This window comes from Scardinius erythrophthalmus (assembly GCF_964197995.2).
Source record: "Scardinius erythrophthalmus genome assembly, chromosome: 23".
Lineage (NCBI taxonomy): Eukaryota > Metazoa > Chordata > Actinopteri > Cypriniformes > Leuciscidae > Scardinius > Scardinius erythrophthalmus.
The window spans coordinates 8,041,586-8,062,763 of NC_138243.1; positions in this window are offsets into that span (position 1 = coordinate 8,041,586).

Consider the following 21,178-nt stretch of genomic DNA (forward strand, 5'->3'; position numbering starts at 1 on the left):
CTGGCAGACTGAGGTTACTTCCCATGGTCTCTGCAGCTCTCTGAGCACCACGTCTGACATAGCTGTCACCAAAGATCCACACTGTGTCTATGGAAGGAAAATAAATGAGTTTAATAAATGCTTGAGGTAATGAAAATTAAGAATTTAACTATGAAAGGTAGCTCAGTTTTTTTATGTTGACAATACATGTGGGAGAACATAGATCAATGGAGCAACACCTCAAAATATAGATGACAATCTAATTTGTTGTTGTCCTTTTAAGACAGACATTATAATATATCAGCTGTCAAATAGCCAAGACTAGTAATGTTACTTACAGTTTAAGCTATGTGCAGACCAGGGTATCTGTACATTTTTGATCAACAAATTTAATGACTTTTAAGACCTTTTTAAAACCTTCAAGAATAAAAATTAAGACCATTACCATGGCAAAATATATATATAAAAATGACACTCTAGGGTGTTCAGGTTAACAAAGCACATTTGTATTTGAGCAACAGTGCAAATAGTCTTAATAGCCTTTGGTGGTCTAATTCATGTTTTCGTCAAACATGACAAGTCCCCTTTTTATGTACAGAACAAGTCCAAATCAAGTAAGAGAAGAGGTTTTGTCCCTGCCACAACTAAATGTTTTTGCACATTCCTAGTCAGGGAACATTGCCCTGAAGTGCTCATGTCTTCGTTGGATGTATAGGAGTGATGTCGGCTAACCGTGTGCAAAACCAACAGCATTTTGGCCTTCAGTGTATTGGTTGGGGAGAATGTACCGAAGGCATTACTTGTACTGGGCCCCAAAGACACCAACGCGGCTGTAATGTTAGCCTCAGGGGCGTAGCCTAGCCATCATTTCAAAAGTGAGGGGGACAGAATAACTACCTTTTTTTTTTTCAGACTTGTTGACAGGTTTTTCCTTAATTGGCTTAAAATGCTATTTATTTTTAAAGCAATACAACAGAAAGAAAGAAATGCAGATGTTCAGTATACCGTATACTTTATATAAAAAAGTACACTTATACTTTATATACTTATGGTAAAATCCTGATCATGTATTTTACTAGTTAATAAAGCTAATTAACCTGTTAACTGTCACCCCCCTTTTTTTGAGAAGACATGAAAATGCACATTTCGAACTTAAATGGTTGTAATTAAAGAATGCTTTGGAGTATATACATACAATTGGTCTTGTTTTAAAGAAGACATTTGGCAGATTTTTGTAGAAGTGAAATAAATTAAGAAAGTGAAACAGAAAAAAAGTTATAGCAGTTTGAGTTTATGGAAATGTAAAATGTAAAAAAATTAATTATTCATATTTTATATAAAATATATATTTTTAAAACCTGGGTGACTCTAAAACTGCAAAAAAATCAATGTCAAAAATCTGAACAAGTTGTGTTTCAAAATTTAGGTTGATATCTCAAAAAATGAGCTTTCAGTAAGATTTTGTTTGGGCGCAGTACCAAACATTTTCACTAGGTGACAACTAGACTCCATTACTGCCCATATAAGGACGCCTCTATTTCCATATGTGGTTTGAGTGATCATCTGAACCATTATTTCCACAATTTTCATACAATTTATGAAGTAGACATTCTATTCAGAAGTAATATGGGAAGTTTGGCAGATTTTGATATGAATTCAACCTCTAAGAATCACATAAAAATGTTCATTGCTATTTCAAAATAAAGGTCTGAACACGCCTTAGGAATATGAAAATTGTCTTGTTGCAAATTGATAAATTACGGCTCCTCTGTAATTTATTTTGAAAATCAGTCACCAAATATGAAAACTAGAGATTGTAAGCTTTCAAATGATATATAGTTTGTCAAGATTAGTTTAGGTTTAGTATAGGATATTACTGTTTTAAATATGTAATGAATTTGGGCCCACGGTGGGCCCGTGACAGTTAACAGTTAAGCTAATAAAAAGAAAATTTTGTACATTTTAAAGATAAATTCATTAATCTGGTGCACTTTGAGTCACTCGAATCCGCTGTTAAAAATAAATAATCCACCGGCCAACCGCCCAAACCAAACGTTATATTCTCTGATTTAGATATCTGCATCTGATCATTGCATTACAATTATTCAAATGATCAGTGTTAAAGCATGATAATATGGTAAAATCACACTGAATTAAGCTGATTTAAAAATAACATTTACTTAAAATAAAAGTTGTTATTTTGGCAAGGGCTGCAACAAACGATTATTTTGATAATCGATTAATCTAACGATTATTAGAACGATTAATCGACTAATCATCGATTATTTCGCCGGCTAGTAATCAGTAAGTTTTAAACGATTATTCAGCTTTTTCAATTAGTTAAAACACTGAGTTATAAATATTCTAACTATAATATAAAAAAAAACAAAATCACTTCAGCTTTTGAAATGTTTTTTTTTTAATGATCTTTCAGTCTACTAAACAGGTCATTCTCTTTAAGTTTTCAGATTTCTGTCCAACTCAAATCACACACAAATGCTCTAAGCATTGGTTAAATATTATGTTCTCTTTCAATAGAAAAAAAAATAATCAGCTGCATTACAGACAAACTTAAACTGCAAACAATTATTATAAGAATAATAAAAAAAATAAAAAAATGACATGACAATTGAGCTGACAGACATTCTCATTGAGCTTTTAATTTACAGTATAAAAAATTAACTGACATGATATTCTTCATAACATCTCCTTTTGTAAGTCTTCATGAATATGGAACAAAATACAGGCAAGTGATAAGACCGTAATACCTAATAATAAAAACAGCCCTGACTCCTAAGCTCGATCAAGCTTTATTCTATGCAAAAATAAATCATCACATTACTGCAATTATATTATTATTGTTAATATTATTGCTATTATTAGTAGTATTGCATTCTCTAAAAAGAGATTTACTGCTAGTTATTTAGCTCCAGCTTGGAGAACATTCACCTCTCACCAGCTCGTCTCGTGCCGGGGTGTTTCTTCTTTAAGTGCTTTAACATGCATGTTGTGCTCCCGTGAAAAACAAGTTCCGCCTTGCATGTATTGCACACGACAGTATTCTTGGTTTGAAGTTTTGTGAAACTTTCACACACCTTGCTAGTTCGGATTCGTTTGCACTCCGTCATAATTCGCACTGTTTTCGGGTTTTCTTCTACCGCAATACCATTATAACGGCTGCATTACACTCTAGCGCTACAGCGCCGTAGCGGTCAAATCGCGATATTGCAGGCCCTTACATTAGGTCACGTGAGATCAAACGTCTACTCGACAACAAAGATATTTGTCGACAATTTTTTATTGTCGACGTTGTCGACAACGTCGACTAATCGTTTCAGCCCTATGGCAAAATTACATTTCCTTAATAGCCTAGCAGAGTCTTACTAAAACTTTCCAATTGCAAACCTTTTAAAACTACTTCAAACTTTCTAGTTAGGCTTTTTCAAGAGGATTTAAAGTTTGTAGACAACTTTTAGACAAACGTAGACAAATTTGATCTAATTGTAAAGTGTTAACAAATTATGGTAAACATCATCTACCCAAACGTTACTGCCTGATTCAAGCAGATAGTGGCTGTTAATGCATGAAAATACAAATTCAGCATTAAAGCTCCAATATGTAGGAATTTTGTAATAAAATTTCCAAAAATAACTTGCACAGGGTGATATATTTCCTCCAGTTGTGTACTTACAATATCTCAAAAGTCTCCAAAGATTTTTTATTTCAGAGAAATTCCGATTTTAAATAACTGGCCGTCCCGGAAAAGAAATGTCGCGCCTCAGTGACGCAATCTTTTTTTTTTTTTTTTTTACAACAACTTTATTGAGGTTTTTTTCTTATCACAATAAACAATAAAGACATCTGACAAAGAACAAAAAAAAGAATAAAATAAAAAATATGACCCACCACACCGGAATATCGCATGGTCAAATGCGGAAGTGGTGGTTAAAGCGTTATAGCCATAGACTGTATGGTTATAGCTGTTATGGATCACGATTACTCTTTGGCGAGTATTGAAGTGCCAACAAAACGAAAGCGTCCATATTCTGATACAGACTGTGTGACAAACGAAGGAATAAAACCTGGATAAATATCGGCCAGGCGTTTTCGAGATGGAGAGAGCTGCGCGACTATCTTGGACTTGACAGAGACTCTCTCGCGAGTGTATTGAGACAGGTAAGACATGCAACTGTCAATAATAGCACTTATAAACAAAGTTATATTGCTCTTTGTACTTTGGTAAGGCTTTTTATCACGTGTGGTGACCGAGATTATGGCAGTACAATTAAATACAATCGGATATGATGTTAAAAAAATATATTTAGTCATTACTTGCAAATGTTCGTTCAAATTTACTTTTAGATATTGGTTTGAACACGTTAAACAACACGGCATTAACCATAAAAACGTAAAACTGCACAACATTAACCAAACAAATCATTTGACAAATAGCTGTATGTTGTAACGGGATAATAAAGCATAACATTTCACGTTCCTTGCAGTTCATTAATTATGATGACATAAAATAATACGATCAGACATACAGGTAATACAAAAACGAATAAATTACCTCATCCGTGATCATGATTCATTAATTCCATGTAGATATATCGCTAGATGGTGAAAACGCATTAAAAACGACATCTCCCATCGTCACCTCCTTCATAGTGTCATCAAGCTTCGCCTTTGTTATTGTTGGAAACTGCGCCCTCTTGTGGTCAAATACCAAAGTCACATACTGGAGCTTTAACAATCACCATGTTTATTCTAATTTGAAGGGCTTCGATAATATATCTGTGAAAATAAAATATATTACGAATAAAAAAGACCTGCTCTCTAAAAAAGAAAATAGCACACGTTTGAGCGGGTAACAGTTAGTGAATATTTTAAATTTACAACAAAACTTGTTAATTATTCAACAAGAGAAATAGGCTGAGTTATCCGTATTGTGCAACACAATTCGAATACCACATGAATTATAGATGACAACTTACTTGCAGTGCTTGACTTTTTCGTGAATAAGGAGTGAAGAGTTTTTTTGCCGTTTTGAACTCATTGCGACCTCTATGAAAATTATTCGGCGCGGCTGCGTGCATTTGGGCGTGATGCACGAGTGACTGATTACCATGGAAACGTAAGAGTCACGTATGTAGATAGACTATCCTTGACTCTTTGGATTAAAAATCTCGATGTAGGCTCGCATCCCGCGAAAACCTCAGCTCGTCGTGGATGCACTTGCCCTATGAGAAAGTGCGGGGGACGAATTTACATTTTATAAAAAGTGTGTGTGTGTGGGGGGGGGGGGCGTAATCCCCCGCGGAATTTACACCCATGGTTAGACTTTGAAGTAACGTTAGATACCGATACTGCAAACATCTGAATGGGGACAGTAGTTGCCTGACTGTCGCGCTTGTGCTTCTCCCCTTTCATATGCGCGTCAAGGACTTTGCAGCCCACCGCATTTCGTATAGGCCTACCGTCGTTTTTTTGTAACCAGCCGCTATATTTCTCATCATCGAGCCAGTTATCATTAAATTTGCACTTCCCTATCTTAGCCATAGACAGTATGATCTTAGCTCGCATCTGCCACTCTGAGACACTTCTTCGTCTGTTTCTATGACAGGCCTACGGAAAACACTGCCCCCTAATAGGCACACGCTACTTTTTACTGTCTTTAGACAGGGACGTGCGCTGGTGAAATGGAAAAAAAAAACGTACTGGTTACTTTCGTAACCTCGGTTCCCTTAGAGATAAGGGAACGAGTACTGCGTTGCAAACGCTATGGGAAAACTCCTTTTCTCGAGAATATTGAAGCCTTTATTTTAAAACGCATTTGCTACAGCACAGGCTAGAGCATCAGACCCACGTGAGTGAGCTGATAGGCTGTGCTGTGGGCAACTGCACGAACCAATGGCGGATAGACAGAAGCGCCCGAGCCAATCAGGGCGCTTGGCGCTCTGTCACTGTCAAGCGCGCGAAACTACACGTGACCATAACATATAAATACAGATAGAATCCGCCATTTGACAGGTATAATCGACTGAAGCGACAAACCTGCCATAAGAAAAATAGCACGGCAAGGCAACGCAGTACTCGTTCCCTTATCTCTAAGGGAACCGAGGTTACGAAAGTAACCAGTACGTTCCCTTACGAGAACGTTCTCTCGTACTGCGTTGCAAACGCTATGGGAACGTTTCCATTTAAAACGCCGTGCTATTAATCTTTTGGCCGCTCTGACTCACCAGAGTTCCGGGAAGTACAGAATAGCCAGGATAAAAAGAGACCGAACATCGGGCCCATCAATTATCCGTAATAAAGACTGGCCAGAGCCAGTCATTTAACCCACAAGGTGATAGCCGTGTGTTTAATATCAAACTAGCCTGGGTCAGCAGAGCCAGAGTCTAGACTGAAAAGACTGTAACTGCAAAGCAGGGACATTAAAGTTATAATTCATCGGATCTGGCCAGAGCCAGTCACTTAGCCCACAAAGTGAAAACCGTGTGTTCAATATCAACTAGACTGGGTCACAGAGCCAGTGTCTAGACAGAAGAACTGTAGCTACAAGCAAGGGCATTAAAGCTATAATTCAACAATGTGGACGGAGCGGATATCCGGCCGCCGCACATATGCTATAGATGGGAATACCCAAGTGACCATGGTTCAAAACTAGTCTGGATCCACAGAGCCAGAGTCTAGACAGAAAGAACGCATGTCTGCAGAGCAGGGACATCCAGCTTATAGAATCTCACAAATGTGGACGGAGCGGACCAGCCGGCCGCCGCACAAATGTCTTCAATGGGAATACCACTTGACCAAGCCCACGAAGAGGCAACACCTCTCGTGGAATGAGCTCTAACACCTATGGGACAAGAGAGGCCCAGTGAGGTGTAAGCCAGGGCAATGGCGTCAACTATCCATCTGGACAGTGTGGTTTTAGTGACCGGGAGGCCCTTGGATCGGCCCCCGAAACACACAAAGAGCTGTTCAGACTGTCTGAAAGAGGCCGAACGCTCCAGATAAATTCTCAAAGCTCTGACTGGGCAAAGCATGAGAGAATCGCTATCCTCCTCGGAGGAGGGGAGAGCTGACAGAGAAATAACCTGGGCTCTGAACGGAGTTGAGAGCACCTTAGGAACATATCCATGTCTTGGCCTAAGAATGACCTTGGAGTCATTAGGACCAAACTCCAGACAGGAAGCGCTGGTAGACAGCGCCTGTAAATCCCCTATTCTCTTTACTGACGCCAGTGCTAGAAGCAGGGCGGTTTTCAGAGAGAGAGACTTAGGATCAGCTGACTGAAGTGGTTCAAAGGGAGGTCCCTTAAGAGCCCGCAGGACCAAGGAGAGGTCCCAGGCCGGAACAGACGGTGGCCGAGGCGGGTTAAGCCTCCTGGCGCCCCTGAGGAAGCGAACTATAAGGTCGCTTTTTCCTAAGGAGGCCCCGGCTTCCAATACGTGAAAAGCAGCAATGGCTGCCACGTACACTTTGAGAGTGGAGGGGGAGCGACCCGCGTCCAACATCTCCTGTAGAAAAGACAGTACTCTTGGTACTTCACAAGTGTATGGGTCGAGGTCTCGAGCTAAACACCAGCTGGAAAACACTGACCATTTACGTCTGGTAGACGGAGCTCTAGCTTCCTTTATAGTATTCAGGACGCCCTCTGGGAGGTTCTGGGGTACCCGTTGAGTGGCCATACATGTAGGGCCCATAAGTCGGGACGGGGATGCCAGATTGTCCTGTTGGCCTGAGTCAGGAGGTCGCGCCTCACTGGGATTGGCCACGGGTCTGCTACAGACAGCTGCATCAACTCTGGGAACCAAACCTGGGTCCGCCAGAGAGGAGCTACTAATAGCACTGCGCTTTTCGTGTTCCTGATCCGTTCGATGACCTGAGGGAGCATCGAGACCGGGGGGAACGCATAGAGAGGAAGGTTGGGCCAGTCGTGGGCCAACGCATCCCTGCTCTTTGAGAAAAAGATTGGGCATTGACAGTTGTCTTTTGAGGCGAAAAGATCTACTTCTGCCTTCCCGAAGACCTCCCAGAGTAGGAGAACTGTCTGAGGGTGGAGAGACCATTCCTCTGGGGGAACTCTGCCCCGAGAGAGCATGTCTGCTCCTGTATTCAACGTGCCTGGCCCGTGAGCTGCCCTGAGTGAGCGCAGATTGGTGTGAGCCCATAGCAAGAGCTGTGAGGCTATGGCAAACAGGTTGCGGGACCTGAGGCCGCCCTGGCGATTTATGTAAGAGACCACCGACATGTTGTCCGTCCGTACCAACACGTGGTGTCCCGCCAGGTATGGGAGGAATGTTTTTAGGGCTAGAAAAACTGCTCTCATTTCGAGGCAGTTTATGTGTAGGCGTTTCTCCGAGCTCGACCAGAGGCCGGAGGCAGGCCTGCCCTCGTACAGAGCTCCCCAACCGGAGTTGGAGGCGTCTGTTGAAATCATCCTCCTCTCTGAAACTACCCCCATGCTTACGCCCTGCTGGTACCAGCTTGCGTTTTTCCAAGGGGCCAGGGCTTGAACACAGCGCTGGTCCACCTTGATAATCAAGTGGCCTGAATGCCAGGCGTGGGGTGGCACCAGAGGAGCCAGCCACAGCTGAAGAGGACGCATACGCAGTAGGCCTAGTTGGAGTACTGATGATGCAGAGGCCATCAGGCCAAGGATCCTCTGAAACGTTCTGAGGGGTACAAGAGAGCCCTCTATGAACGATGCCGTGAGCTGCTGAATCGTTAGAGCACGGGCCGGTGTGGGCCATGCTCTCATAAGTACGGAGTCGAGAACTGTTCCCAGGAACGTGATACGTTGGCTGGGCAACAGAACACTCTTTGCAACATTGACCCTGAGCCCTAGACATTCTAGATGGCTGAGGAGCCAGGCTTTGTGAGTATGTGACTCCGCCTCTGACTGGGTCAGTATGAGCCAGTCGTCGAGGTAGTTTAGGATGCGCATTCCCCGCTGTCTCAGGGGGGAGAGAGCTGCATCCATGCACTTCGTGAATGTACGAGGCGCTAGTGCCAGTCCAAATGGAAGAACTGTGTACTGGTATGTCTGCCCCTCGAAGGCGAATCTCAAGAATGGCCTGTGGTGGGGGTTCACTTGAATGTGAAAGTAAGCGTCTTTCAGATCTACTGAGAAAAACCAGTCGCCTGGGCGAATCTGCGCCAGGATATGTCTGGTCGTGAGCATTCTGAACGGCCGTGACATGAGAGCCTTGTTCAGATGTCTGAGATCTAAAATGGGTCTCAGGCCGCCGTCTTTCTTTAGAACAAGAAAGTATCGGCTGTAAAAACCTGACTCGCTCAGAGAAGGGGGGATCTTCTCGATGGCCCCTTTCGCCAGCAGACTTAACACTTCGGTGCGGAGGACATGACTCAATGTGCCCCTTACCGTGGTTTGTATAACCGTGCGAAAACGCGGTGGTCTGCGGGCGAACTGAAGCGAGTAACCATGCTTTATGATGTTCATCACCCATACTGAAACTCCGGGGATAGCTTGCCAAGCTAGAGCCCGCAGAGCTAGAGGCATTATCATATCTGGAACACCCAGAGTGGGGGGCTCGGACTGACATGTATGCATGTGAGAAATTATGCTCGATTTGTGCTTTGTGTGGGTCGCTGTTAAAACAGCGTTTGTTTGCAGGGGGGCGTGACATGTGACGGGCCCATGAACTGCATTTAGAACTGCTGCAGCCGCCTGAACTGAAGAGGGAGCCGTGAGCAGTAGTCGAGCGATTTTTGGGGCTGGTCCGGCCGCAGCGGGACAGTGACCCCTCTTTGTGCCGGTTAGGACGGCTTCTTGGGCTCGTGATCGAGCGTCAGCTTCGGCCGCGGGCCCTGGCGCTTAGGGAACGGGAACCGTTTCGCTGGCTTCATGTGCTTACTGGTCTCAGCCGCTGGGCGGGGCTGGAGGACCTGGGACACCACTTTCTCAGGTCGCGGCGTGCTCTTGGGGCGCCGTTGGACTGAGCTGGAGCGCTTTGGTAGAAAGTGTCTCATGGCGCTGGAAGCCTTCTGAGCTTCAGTGAAGCGATCGGTGAAGCCGCTGACAGATGGGCCGAAGAGACCTGAGGCTGTGACGGGCGAGTCGAGGAAGGCAGATTTATCCGCGTCCCTGATCTCGGTTAAGTTTAGCCAGAGGTGGCGCTCCATTACCACTAGGCTGGCCATATTGCGGCCCAGGGCTTGAGCGGTGGTCTCCGTGGCCCTCAGTGCCAGATCCGTGGCACTCCTGAGGTCTTTAAATGTGTCTGGGTCCGGGCCTGACTCATCCATGGAACGGAGAAGTTTGGCCTGGAAGGCTTGAAGCGTCGCCATGGCGTGAAGTGCAGAGGCGGCTTGACCGGCGGCAGCGTATGCGCGGCTGGCAATGGCCGAAGTAGTTCTGCACGGCTTAGAAGGGTGCACCGTCTTAGACCTCCAACTACCTGCAGTGGGGGGGCATAAGTGTGCAGCGACCGCTTCCTCCAGTGGGGGGAGAGACACATATCCTTTCTCTTCAGCGCCGTCAACAGTGGAGAGCGTAGACGAGGCGGATGAGCGCGTTCGCGCTGAAAAGGGCGCGCGCCAGCATTTTGTGAGCTCTTCGTGAACCTCAGGCATAAATGGAGCGGCGCGCTGACGAGGGGCCTGCTGGCGCCCCGGCAGGTACCATTCATCGAGGCGGCTTCTGGCGGGCTCAGCTGGAGAAAGCCAATCGAGTCCCAACTCGTCAACAGCGCGAGACATGACACGGAGAAGTTCGGCGTCAATGCTCGCTCGAGTATCAGAAAACTCTAGCTGAGAGGGGGGGGGCGGGGTCCGCGGAGACCGACCAATCCTCGCTCTCAGATGCCGCCATAGAAAGTGCGTCATCGACGTCATCCGGAGATGCGCCGAAAGAGACGAGTCCAGCCGCTTCAGACGAGGGGCGCTGCTCGCTCCGAGAGAACAGGACAGGCGAAGAAGGCGTGGGCGAGGCACGAGGAGAAAGGCCCGGCGTGCACTCGCTAAACTCACCGCGCTCAGGACGCCTCTGATCGCGCCGCTTCTTCCTACGGGGCTCGTGGGGCGCCGAAGACGGAAGGTGGGCGGAATCGGTCACCGTCGAAGACAGCCTTGAACGGAGAACGAAGACAGGCATCCCGTCGCAGAATTGGCAGCCGCCTTTCATGAGCGCTGCCTCGGCGTGATCAGGGCCGAGGCAGGCCGCACACTGGGTGTGTCCGTCGGATGCATGCAGGGAGACCCCGCAGCTCTCACAGATGGAGAGAGGCATTATGCCGCGCTGTGAAAACAGCGGTTTGCTCTTTTAGATAAATATGCAATGAAAAGGATATAATTTTTCGTCGGATGCCACAGGGAAACGCTCAGCTGGCGAGATGCCGGGATGCGAAGCTGTTCCGCTGGACGGCTTTTCCACGACGAGGGCTTCTTACGACCGGAGAAAATCAGCGACGAGGTGAGTCGAGCTGAAGGAGATTAAATCTGTCAAATGGCGGATTCTATCTGTATTTATATGTTATGGTCACGTGTAGTTTCGCGCGCTTGACAGTGACAGAGCGCCAAGCGCCCTGATTGGCTCGCGCGCTTCTGTCTATCCGCCATTGGTTCGTGCAGTTGCCCACAGCACAGCCTATCAGCTCACTCACGTGGGTCTGATGCTCTAGCCTGTGCTGTAGCAAATGCGTTTTAAAATAAAGGCTTCAATATTCTCGAGAAAAGGAGTTTTCCCATAGCGTTTGCAACGCAGTACGAGAGAACGTTCTCGTAAGGGAACGGTAGTTTCTCCCGACAAAAGGAGAAACTCCGCCAGATGAAATTTAATGCCGCCCAGATCAAATTTAATGCCTCTCTTCAAAAATTAGTGAAATTTAATACATTTTAAGACCTTAAAAATCGTATATTTTATTTAAGAAGTTTTAAGACTTTTTAAGGATGCGCGGGGACCCTGGCAGACGTGGTGGATGCAGCATCACGGGTGGCCATCACCTCAAAATCGATCACTAAAAAAAATAAACAGCTTGTAAAAAAAATACGCTAACTAATGTAAATGGGTAATAACCTATGGTAATAAAAATTTTATGTTGGCTATACGAATCTAAACCTATCTTATAACGTTATATTCAGTTGACATCCACATAGACACTCATAAATTAAGGTTAATTGATTTGCTTCAAATAGTTTCTTTGAGATGTACGTTTTTAAGTAAAGTTGTTAACGTTAATTCTCATTCATGAATCATGACAACTGTTAATGTTTTCTGCAATGTTTTCTGCAAGTCATCTAGTGTTGCAAATAAACGTTACCACATGTATTAAAAGTGCTGCAGCGTTTTCAACCTTGTGTAGTTTAATATCAATAACATATACATTTATTTAAAGTTTTGTTGTTTAGGTTCAGGTTAATTTACTTCAATGGTAAGCTTGGTTCAAATCAAAATCAACCGCCAATATCTTCTATCCAAAGCAGACAACTTGATCGCGTGATTCGCGTCGAGCTCGGTGGGCGTGGTTTCAGCATCCAGGCTCCTCAGCTCGAGTGACGCGCTGCCAAGATGGCGATGGTCGGCTACGCCCACTTTAGGCTTCAAAAACGGTCTTCAGAACCCTACGGGTGACGTCACGGTAGGGGTGTGCGATATGACCTAAAATTAATATCACGGTATTTTTCATCTTTTGAACGGTGACGGTATAATATCACGGTATAACTTTTTTTTGGTACATTTTGGGAGGAGTAGCCTGTCCTGTCTCTCTAAAGTTAATATTTTTATAATATAATAAGTAAATGGTAGGTATCCTTATCAAAAAGAGACATGGGAGAGTATTATGCATTCTCAACATTTATTTTGCAAAAAACCTAAAGATCTTACTTAACAGTGTACAACAAAACAAAAATTAGCAGTGTAATAACTAGGGCTGTTTTCGACTAAGGATTTTCATAGTCGAATCTGATTCGTTAGATTTTGCCGTAGTCGACTGATAGTCGAACCTTTTTTTTTTTCTTTTTTTTTAGATAGCAGCTAGATTTTTTCCATTTCAAACAAAAGAGCTAAAACACATATATCACACATATATTATAATATTTCATAAACATGAGGAGCAATATGAGAGAGAAATTTGGTGATCGTTGTTTAGGTACATTAAACCACGTAAAGCTTTTTAACGCACATGAGAACCGCGTGGAGTCAACTCGCACATGAGAACCGCGTGGAGTCAACTCGCACATGAGAACCGCGTGGAGTCAACTCGCACATGAGAACCGCGTGGAGTCAACTCACAGCCGCTCCGCAGCCCTGCTGAAAATGTGAAGCAGAAACGCTTAATATCAGATAACGTCCATAATAATTGGACTCCGGGTTCGATTTTTTTTACCATTTTCAGTGGTTATGAGGAGCAATATGAGAGGGAAATTTGGTAATCGTTGTTTACATTAAACCACGTAAAGCTTTTTAACGCACATGAGAACCGTGTGGAGTCAACCCACAGCCGCTCCGCAGCCCTGCTGAAAATGTGAAGCAGATTTTTGAATACATTTTTATTTATTTACATTAGTAAGCTACAGGACATCGTCTTTCAAAACATGACCTGCGCGAAAGCGAAAAAATAAATAAAAATGTACCCAGCCCTTCTGAAAATGCGAATGCGTCTCTGTCCCCAGCACATTTCAAACCAAACTGACGCCCATGTATTCGACTATGAGGTTCATAGTCGAATCAGACCTCTCCGAATCGAATCGTCGAATCCATTAGAAGTCAGCCCTATTATTTAGAATTAGATATTATTGATGTAAATGCAGCCGTTCAAGGAACATAATTGATTTATTACGGTATTGACGGTATTAGAAAATCCATGTCGTGGCGCAATGTCACACCGGTGATGACTATAGGCTTGTTCGACTTCATGCAGCTCTGCGCAGACCGATCGGCGGCTGACTTGAAGCAGTGCATGCCGGTTAGAAATTTTGTCCGACTTGATACAGCGCCGACGCCACGTGACTGTGACGTATGCCATCAAAGTACCGCGAGAGCAATACGAGAGTAGCCGGAGAACTCAGGCTGTGTCCAAATTCAGGGTCTACATCCTTCGGAGTACTCATTTGAAGGATGTTACGTCACAGCGCCGCGACGAAGGCTGTCCAAATTCGTAGGATCCTTCAAATGCGGCCCACAAATATGTCCTCCTTTTCCCCGAATTGGAAGGATGGGTGTGGTGGATCCTTTCCCGTCCTACCTATCCCATAATTCTTTTCGGCAGAGCGTAATGGCGGACGAAGCGAGCGGTAGTGGAGTGGGAGAGGAGTATGCTTTTCGATTTAAGTTTTTTAAAAACTGGCTTTTCAAAAAAATATTTTTTTTCAGTGGTTTAATTTATTTATTTATTTATTTTTTAAGGAATGGCCAAAGCTCAGGCTTGTCATGTATTTAACTTTTCATTCTTGAATAAGAATTGTGAACACCCCCATACTGAGATATAATTTAATTTTCACATTAAATTAAATAAAGTTTTCTTATTGTGGGATCCTTTATGGTAATACATATGATATGGTACAACTACAGTGCAATGCAAATAGTAAATATAAGATAAAGTGAGAGGTAGGCTAATAGTAAATAGTTTAGTCAATAAAATAAACAAACATACAGCAAATAAAATAGTAATGAAAAGTTTAATTATATAATATCATAAGTACTAATATAATAATAATATATTGATAATAGCATATAGTTTATTTATAATACTATAATAATAGCAATAGAATATGAAATATCAATTACAGAATAGAAAATAAAAATAATAAGTTAAATAGTTAGTTACTATGAATAGTAAAATAATTTAACAGCATAACTATAATAGATTGATAATCGCAAGTGGTATATTATTATAATAACAATGATAAATAATGTAAATTTATACATTTTAACATATTATTACATAGGCTATATAAAATAAAATGACGCAACCCTGTCTCTTTTTGTTAAATTTCGGTTTTTAAAAGGTATAAGAAGCTACAAGTCAAGAAATAAAGTAAACGATTCAGTCAAACATACAGCAGGCTACACCGTTAAAGTTAAATAAGCCTAAATATATAAAGTTATGAAACTTCACTTTGCCCTCAGCCACAACAATCTGCCAAGGAACAAATTATAGATTTATGAAACCAAAGATCGCCTGTTAGATAAACACAAGACGAATTATTCTCACTAGACTGACAGCGGCGAACGTCTAGAAGCTCTAGCCGAGGCAAAGCTGTTCTCGGCGGGGTACATGAGCGCTGAGCGCCCGGTGATCCCTGGATCTCACAACTCCGAAACCGTCAGAAAACATTTTTAAAATGGCGCTCTCTTTATAAATAAACCACAGATTTGAGCTTTACACAACTACATTGTCGACTGAAAAACTCTTAAAACTACATTTCGTGACACAGTAACAGTAGTATTTTTAAATTTCGCGGCCTTTCTCCTCTGAAAATATGTGAAAGAAGGGTAGGCTGTCCAAATTCACAAACACCGACTTCCGGGCTTTGCGGTCGTCGGAGGACCCCTCCTCCTTCAACCGGGTAGGAAGGATCCTAAGGAGGATGTAGACCCTGAATTTGGACACAGCCTCAGCCAGCGCAGCTTCTCAAGAGCGGCTGCACTGGGCTGCACGAGGGCTGATGACGACACAGCTGTTCCACGATTGGCCGGATTCACCGCATGACAACGATCACGTGTGTTTCGTGTTTATTTCGAACACCTTTAGTTCCTCTAAAAGCTCTCAAATCAGTTTATTATAACAGTGAACACTCTTTTCATGTCGTTGTCATGCTATATTGTGTCATGTTTATCAAATTAAAACTGCTTAAAAAACGTAGACTCCACTTCATTGATAGTTGCTTATGTTGAACTTTATTCTTGTTCAAACAGACGCTGTATGAAGCAGTACATAAAGTATTGAATGAAAATGTCTCTGAAACATCTGTGCATTATTAGGCAAATATTGCATTTATTTCACTGCAGCTGTGGTAAAGTATGCAAACACCACGTGAGCGGTCACTACGGGAACCAGAAAGTGTCCGACTTCACGTCTCCGTTTGCAGCTCCTCCCCGCCTGCACGCGGCTACTCTCGCAGATCGGGTGCATCCAGCCGCAGCCGATGTCGAACACACCTTATGACACCGGTGTACCGCCCACCCCTACGTCACGGACACTACGTCCATATTTTTTTACAGTCTATGATATATACATATCAGGGCTCGACATTAAGTCTTTTCATGTGCTTGTCCTTTGGACAAGTAAATCTGTCATTCACTTGTCCGAGTAAAAAAGTTGCCTGTCTGGAATTTTTGTGTGTGTATAGTGTGTGTGTGCTGTAAATATAATTGATTCTGAAGAAATATTCTCATCTGTGTTCAATCAGCTCTGATATATTTAAATCTGCATATTGTCATATCTGAACCTTTAAAGAGTATTTCCCCCCTAATCTTAAAATGTATGCTTCATCTTTCGTTTAAATTTTTTTAATTTGATCAATAAATTAAATTAGAATAGCCTAATAAGATAATATAGGGCTGTTGTTACCCTAGGTAGAGCTGATCAAATTAAATCCAGGGTTCCTGCAGGTTTCAGTAAGTCAAATTTAAGACCTTTTTAAGACATTTTAAGACCATGAAGATTGAAATTTAAGACCTACACAGTGCTTTATACAAGTTAGATAGATAGTTACCTCGGGACCATTAAAAGTATCTATCTATCTATCTATCTATCTATCTAGGATTATCTGATGTGTGTGTGTGAGAGAGGGAGAGGTAGATATTTTTTTAATAGAAAATTGTACTTTTGCATATTATACTGTAAAAACCATAGACTGTAAAAAATATGGACAAAGCGTCTGTGACGTCACCCATAGACTTTCTGAAGAACGGGTTTGAAGCCGTTTATGGGGGGTATGGGCGGCGCCATCTTGGAAAATCTTGGGAAATCCTAACCCCACCCACCTTCTGACGCAGCGCGCGTCACTCAGCTCGCTCTGCTACTCCGTTTATCTCTGTGTATATTTTAGGCAACGAAATATGTTATAAAACACCATACTACTCTTTTCGTTTTCATTTAAAAAAATCTTAAACAATACACAAATGTGGTTCAGGCAACGCGTATTGATTATATTCACTGCACATAACGTTTGCCTATTTATAAAAAAACTAAATATAAAACACAAACCTGCCTCTTTTCGTTTTAAATATAATATAAAAATATTAAACATTTTAATATGGTCCAGGCAATATGTGCATTTGTACTAAACAACAGATTTTGCAGTAAACACCTTTACAGATCATCTTCGTTGTATTAAAATTTAAAATGACAAAACTCAACCCAGTCTCTTTTTGTTACATTTCACTTTTATCAATATTAGCCATTATAAAAGTATAAGTAAAAGGTACAAGAAGCTATACAAATAAAGCAAACAATTCAGTCAAACATACAAAGTCAGCGCTCTAGTCTAACCATACAACGGTAAAGTTAAATAGCTTAAAAGTTATGAAACTTCCACACAGTTGCCCAAAACGATTGTCCAGGGACCAAATTAAAGATTCACAAGACCAAAAATTGCCCATTAGATATAGACAAGACGAATTATATCTCATGTTTAACCACTACAGAGACGCCAGAGTCCGCGGCAAACGCCAGAGTCCGCGGCAAACGCCAGAACGACTAGCCGAGGAAAAGCTGTTCCAGGCGGGGTACATGCGCCGAGCGCCCGGTCATCGCTGGATCAACTGGATCAAATTTGCATAAATCTTTAAATAAACCACAGATTTGAGCTTTAAACAACTACATTCTCGCCTGAAAAACTCTTAAAGGGCACCTATTATGCCCCTTTTTAGAAGATGTAATATTGGTCTTGGGTGTCCCCAGAATGCATTTGGTGAAGTTTCAGCACAAAATACCCCACAGTTAATTTATTATAACCATTTGAAAATGTCATTTTTGGGGCCTGTTTTAAAAAGAGCTGTTTTGGCGTCTACCACTTTAAATGTAAAAGAGCTGCATATCCCCGCCCTGCTGCTGGACCCAGATGATGAAGACAGAGACTCCGGCACAGAATAAACACGAATGAGAATGGACTAAACGTCTCGGAATGGTTATTTCATACATTTATGTACTTACAAAGTTTTAATCGCGTCCCCTTTGCCATTATGGATGTGCAACACACACACACACACACACACACACACACACACACACACACACACGAACTGTGATAACGTTCGCGCAATTTTTTGAAACTAGTACACACACACACACACACACACACTACTGTGATAACGTTTGCTAGAAACAAAGTACAAACAATGTATTTATTTATTTCTTAAGGGGAGGGAGATAGACGTTTATATAGCCTACTGTCTATGGAGATAGAGCAGACCTTGATTTATTTACATTTGTAAATGCTGCAAAAAAATGCCTACGTGACATAAAACTGTCTGACGTTGTTTGTTGAGACATCCTATGACGACGACAATAAATAGCTTTAGACGCATTTGTTGTTGAACTGGCTGACATCGATTGAAATGACTATTTGCTCAAAAAATAATAAAATACACTTACTTCTTCTGGAGGTGACGTTGGATCGCGAACTGTAGGCAACGATCCACACTTGAGGATTAACTTTGACCCTCGTTCACTATAAACAGTCAGTCAGAAAATGAATCTCGTATTTAGGAAGTTTAAGTGGTGCCTTTTCTTCATAAATAAAATCCATCCGCTGCGTTTTCGGTGGCTTTGATGTCAGTGAAGACTAGTATGTCCATTCTTACATCCCACAACAGAACACCTACACTTCTTAGGAGACATTACCGGCTGTCGTTGAAACAATGGAGGATGCAGATCACCGAGGGCGGGGTCTATGCCAAAACCAGATGTCAATCAAATCACGTCGGTGGGGCTTAGCTCATTTCTACGTCACAGTGAGGGAAATCTAGAACAGGGTGTTCTGAGACAGTGCTTATGATTTATTGAGATAGTAAAAAAACTACTGGGTGGATTTTTATCATTCTAGGGTGGTTTTGCTCACACACTGCCAACACACATTTATGTTCAAACACCATGTAAAAGTGAATTTTGCATAATAGGTGCCCTTTAAAACTACATTTCATGATACAGAAACAGTAGTATTATATTTCAACTGTGTTAAAAAATGGCGCTTCTTATGTTGTCATTCTCCTTGGCGCAGCCTAAGCTGTCAATCAAGCTGTCAATCAAAGTTAACCACGCCCTTATTTGTCATTCATTTTATATCTAAATACGATCTAAACTAACGAGTCAGAAAAAAATTCACCCCTCTTACAGTTGTCAGGCACTCGGAAGCTATCGAAAAATACAATAAAAGTCCATGGGACCAACCTGCAAAAACATGAATTTATGCTGTGAAAACGGACATTTTAACATGGGGTCTATGGACATTTGCTCCCTTTTGGGACCTCCATCTAGCGGATTTTCAATGTATTGCAGTTTTTCGCACTTCCGGGTTAGGGCTGTATTCTCCCAGTCGATTAGTCGATTAGTCGATTATTTGGTCGATACGTTCTGGCTTGACCAAATTTATGATTGGTCGATTTTTTGCTGCGTTCATTTCATTAGTTTTGTCGCGTTCATTTACTGGTAATCAGTTTTGCCGCGTTCATTTCATCAGTTTTGCCGCGTTCATTTCATCAGGTGGAAAGCACTAATTGCTAATGGGGGTGTTTTCAGAGCACCCCTGTTTCACAGGTAACAGTCTGTCTTCAGAACACCCCCCTTGTTTTCACTTCTTTTGGATTAGCCCAACTCACCGGAGAAGACGGACAGATTGAAGAAAGTAGGCTACTAGAAGGTTTGCTGAATATTACTTGATCTGGTTTGTTTAATAAATATTTTTTTTATTAAAGTGGACGTGCATTTTGTGTTTAAGAGTAAAAGCTTTAAGTTAATAGTCTATTCGTGTCTCAGCCGCGAAGCTGAGCTCCTATGTTCAGCCCATAGACTAAAAAATAGGTTCAGCCTCACTCTGTGCGAGCTGCACAGAGCGGCTGAAATTATTGTGTCTGTCAGTTATTATAATACATATGACAGAAACAATTGTCTAAATTATGTTGCATATTCCTCAAAAGTTCTTGTCATGATATCACTAGTTGACAACATAGTACTATTTTCGGAAATCATAGGCTATGATATTGCGCAGGTGCACGTGATGTAGCGCTGTCAGAGCCGACAGACTCGTGTGTCAGACTCATTTCAGTGCAAATTAATTACGTCAAAAACGATACTGCAAATACTGCAAATAGCCTACTAGTTTTTTATGTTTATTTATAATTCATTTAGGCGGACAACAAGGCTACCAAGTACTGCGCACAGTGCGCAGCTAATTAATTTAACATTTTTTTTTCTAATGTCATTTTTAGTCGATTTTTAGTCGAAAACTTCAGGACTTCAGTCGACCAAGATTTTCTTTGGTTGAGTACAGCCCTAGCCTTTAGTGTGGACTTTACGTTCCAATTTAAGAAAGAACTTACGAACGGCTGGTGCAACCCTACCCAGGTCCCGAATCAGCGCCATGTTGGACTTTGGCGGCTTCACTTTTCACCAATGGAAGACAGTGAAGGGACGTCGTCCATCTTTTTTTACAGTCTATGATACATAGTAATATGAGTGCACCGTCTTTGTATATTTAGGTTTTAGAACAGTCCTTAGTTCACCCAAAAATGAAAATTCTGTCAGTAATTACTCACCCTCATATTGTTCCAACCGCGTAAGACCTTCGTTCATCTTCGGAACACAAATTAAGATATTTTTGATTAAATCTGAGAGCTGGATCACTTCTCCATAGGCTGCTAGGTGACCGAAATGTGCTGGCCCAGAAAAGTTATTAAAGAGATCGTTAATATAGTCCAAGTGACTACAGTGGCTTAATCTTAAGTATATCAAGCGACGAGAATACTTTTTGTGCGCAAAAACAAACAAAAATAACGACTTTATTCCACTATTCATTTCCTTCTCTCTGGGCCTCGTAGTGTTTTTGCGCTGCGCATCTGTGTTGCACGTCAACACGCATCACACACATGACCAGCTTTGCCAATTGTGAGCCTCTGTGGTGACGTGTAACACAGACGCGCTACGCAAAAACACTACGTGAACCAACTAGAGGCCCAGAGAGAAGGAAATGAATAGTGGAATAAAGTCGTTATTTATGTTTGTTTTTGCGC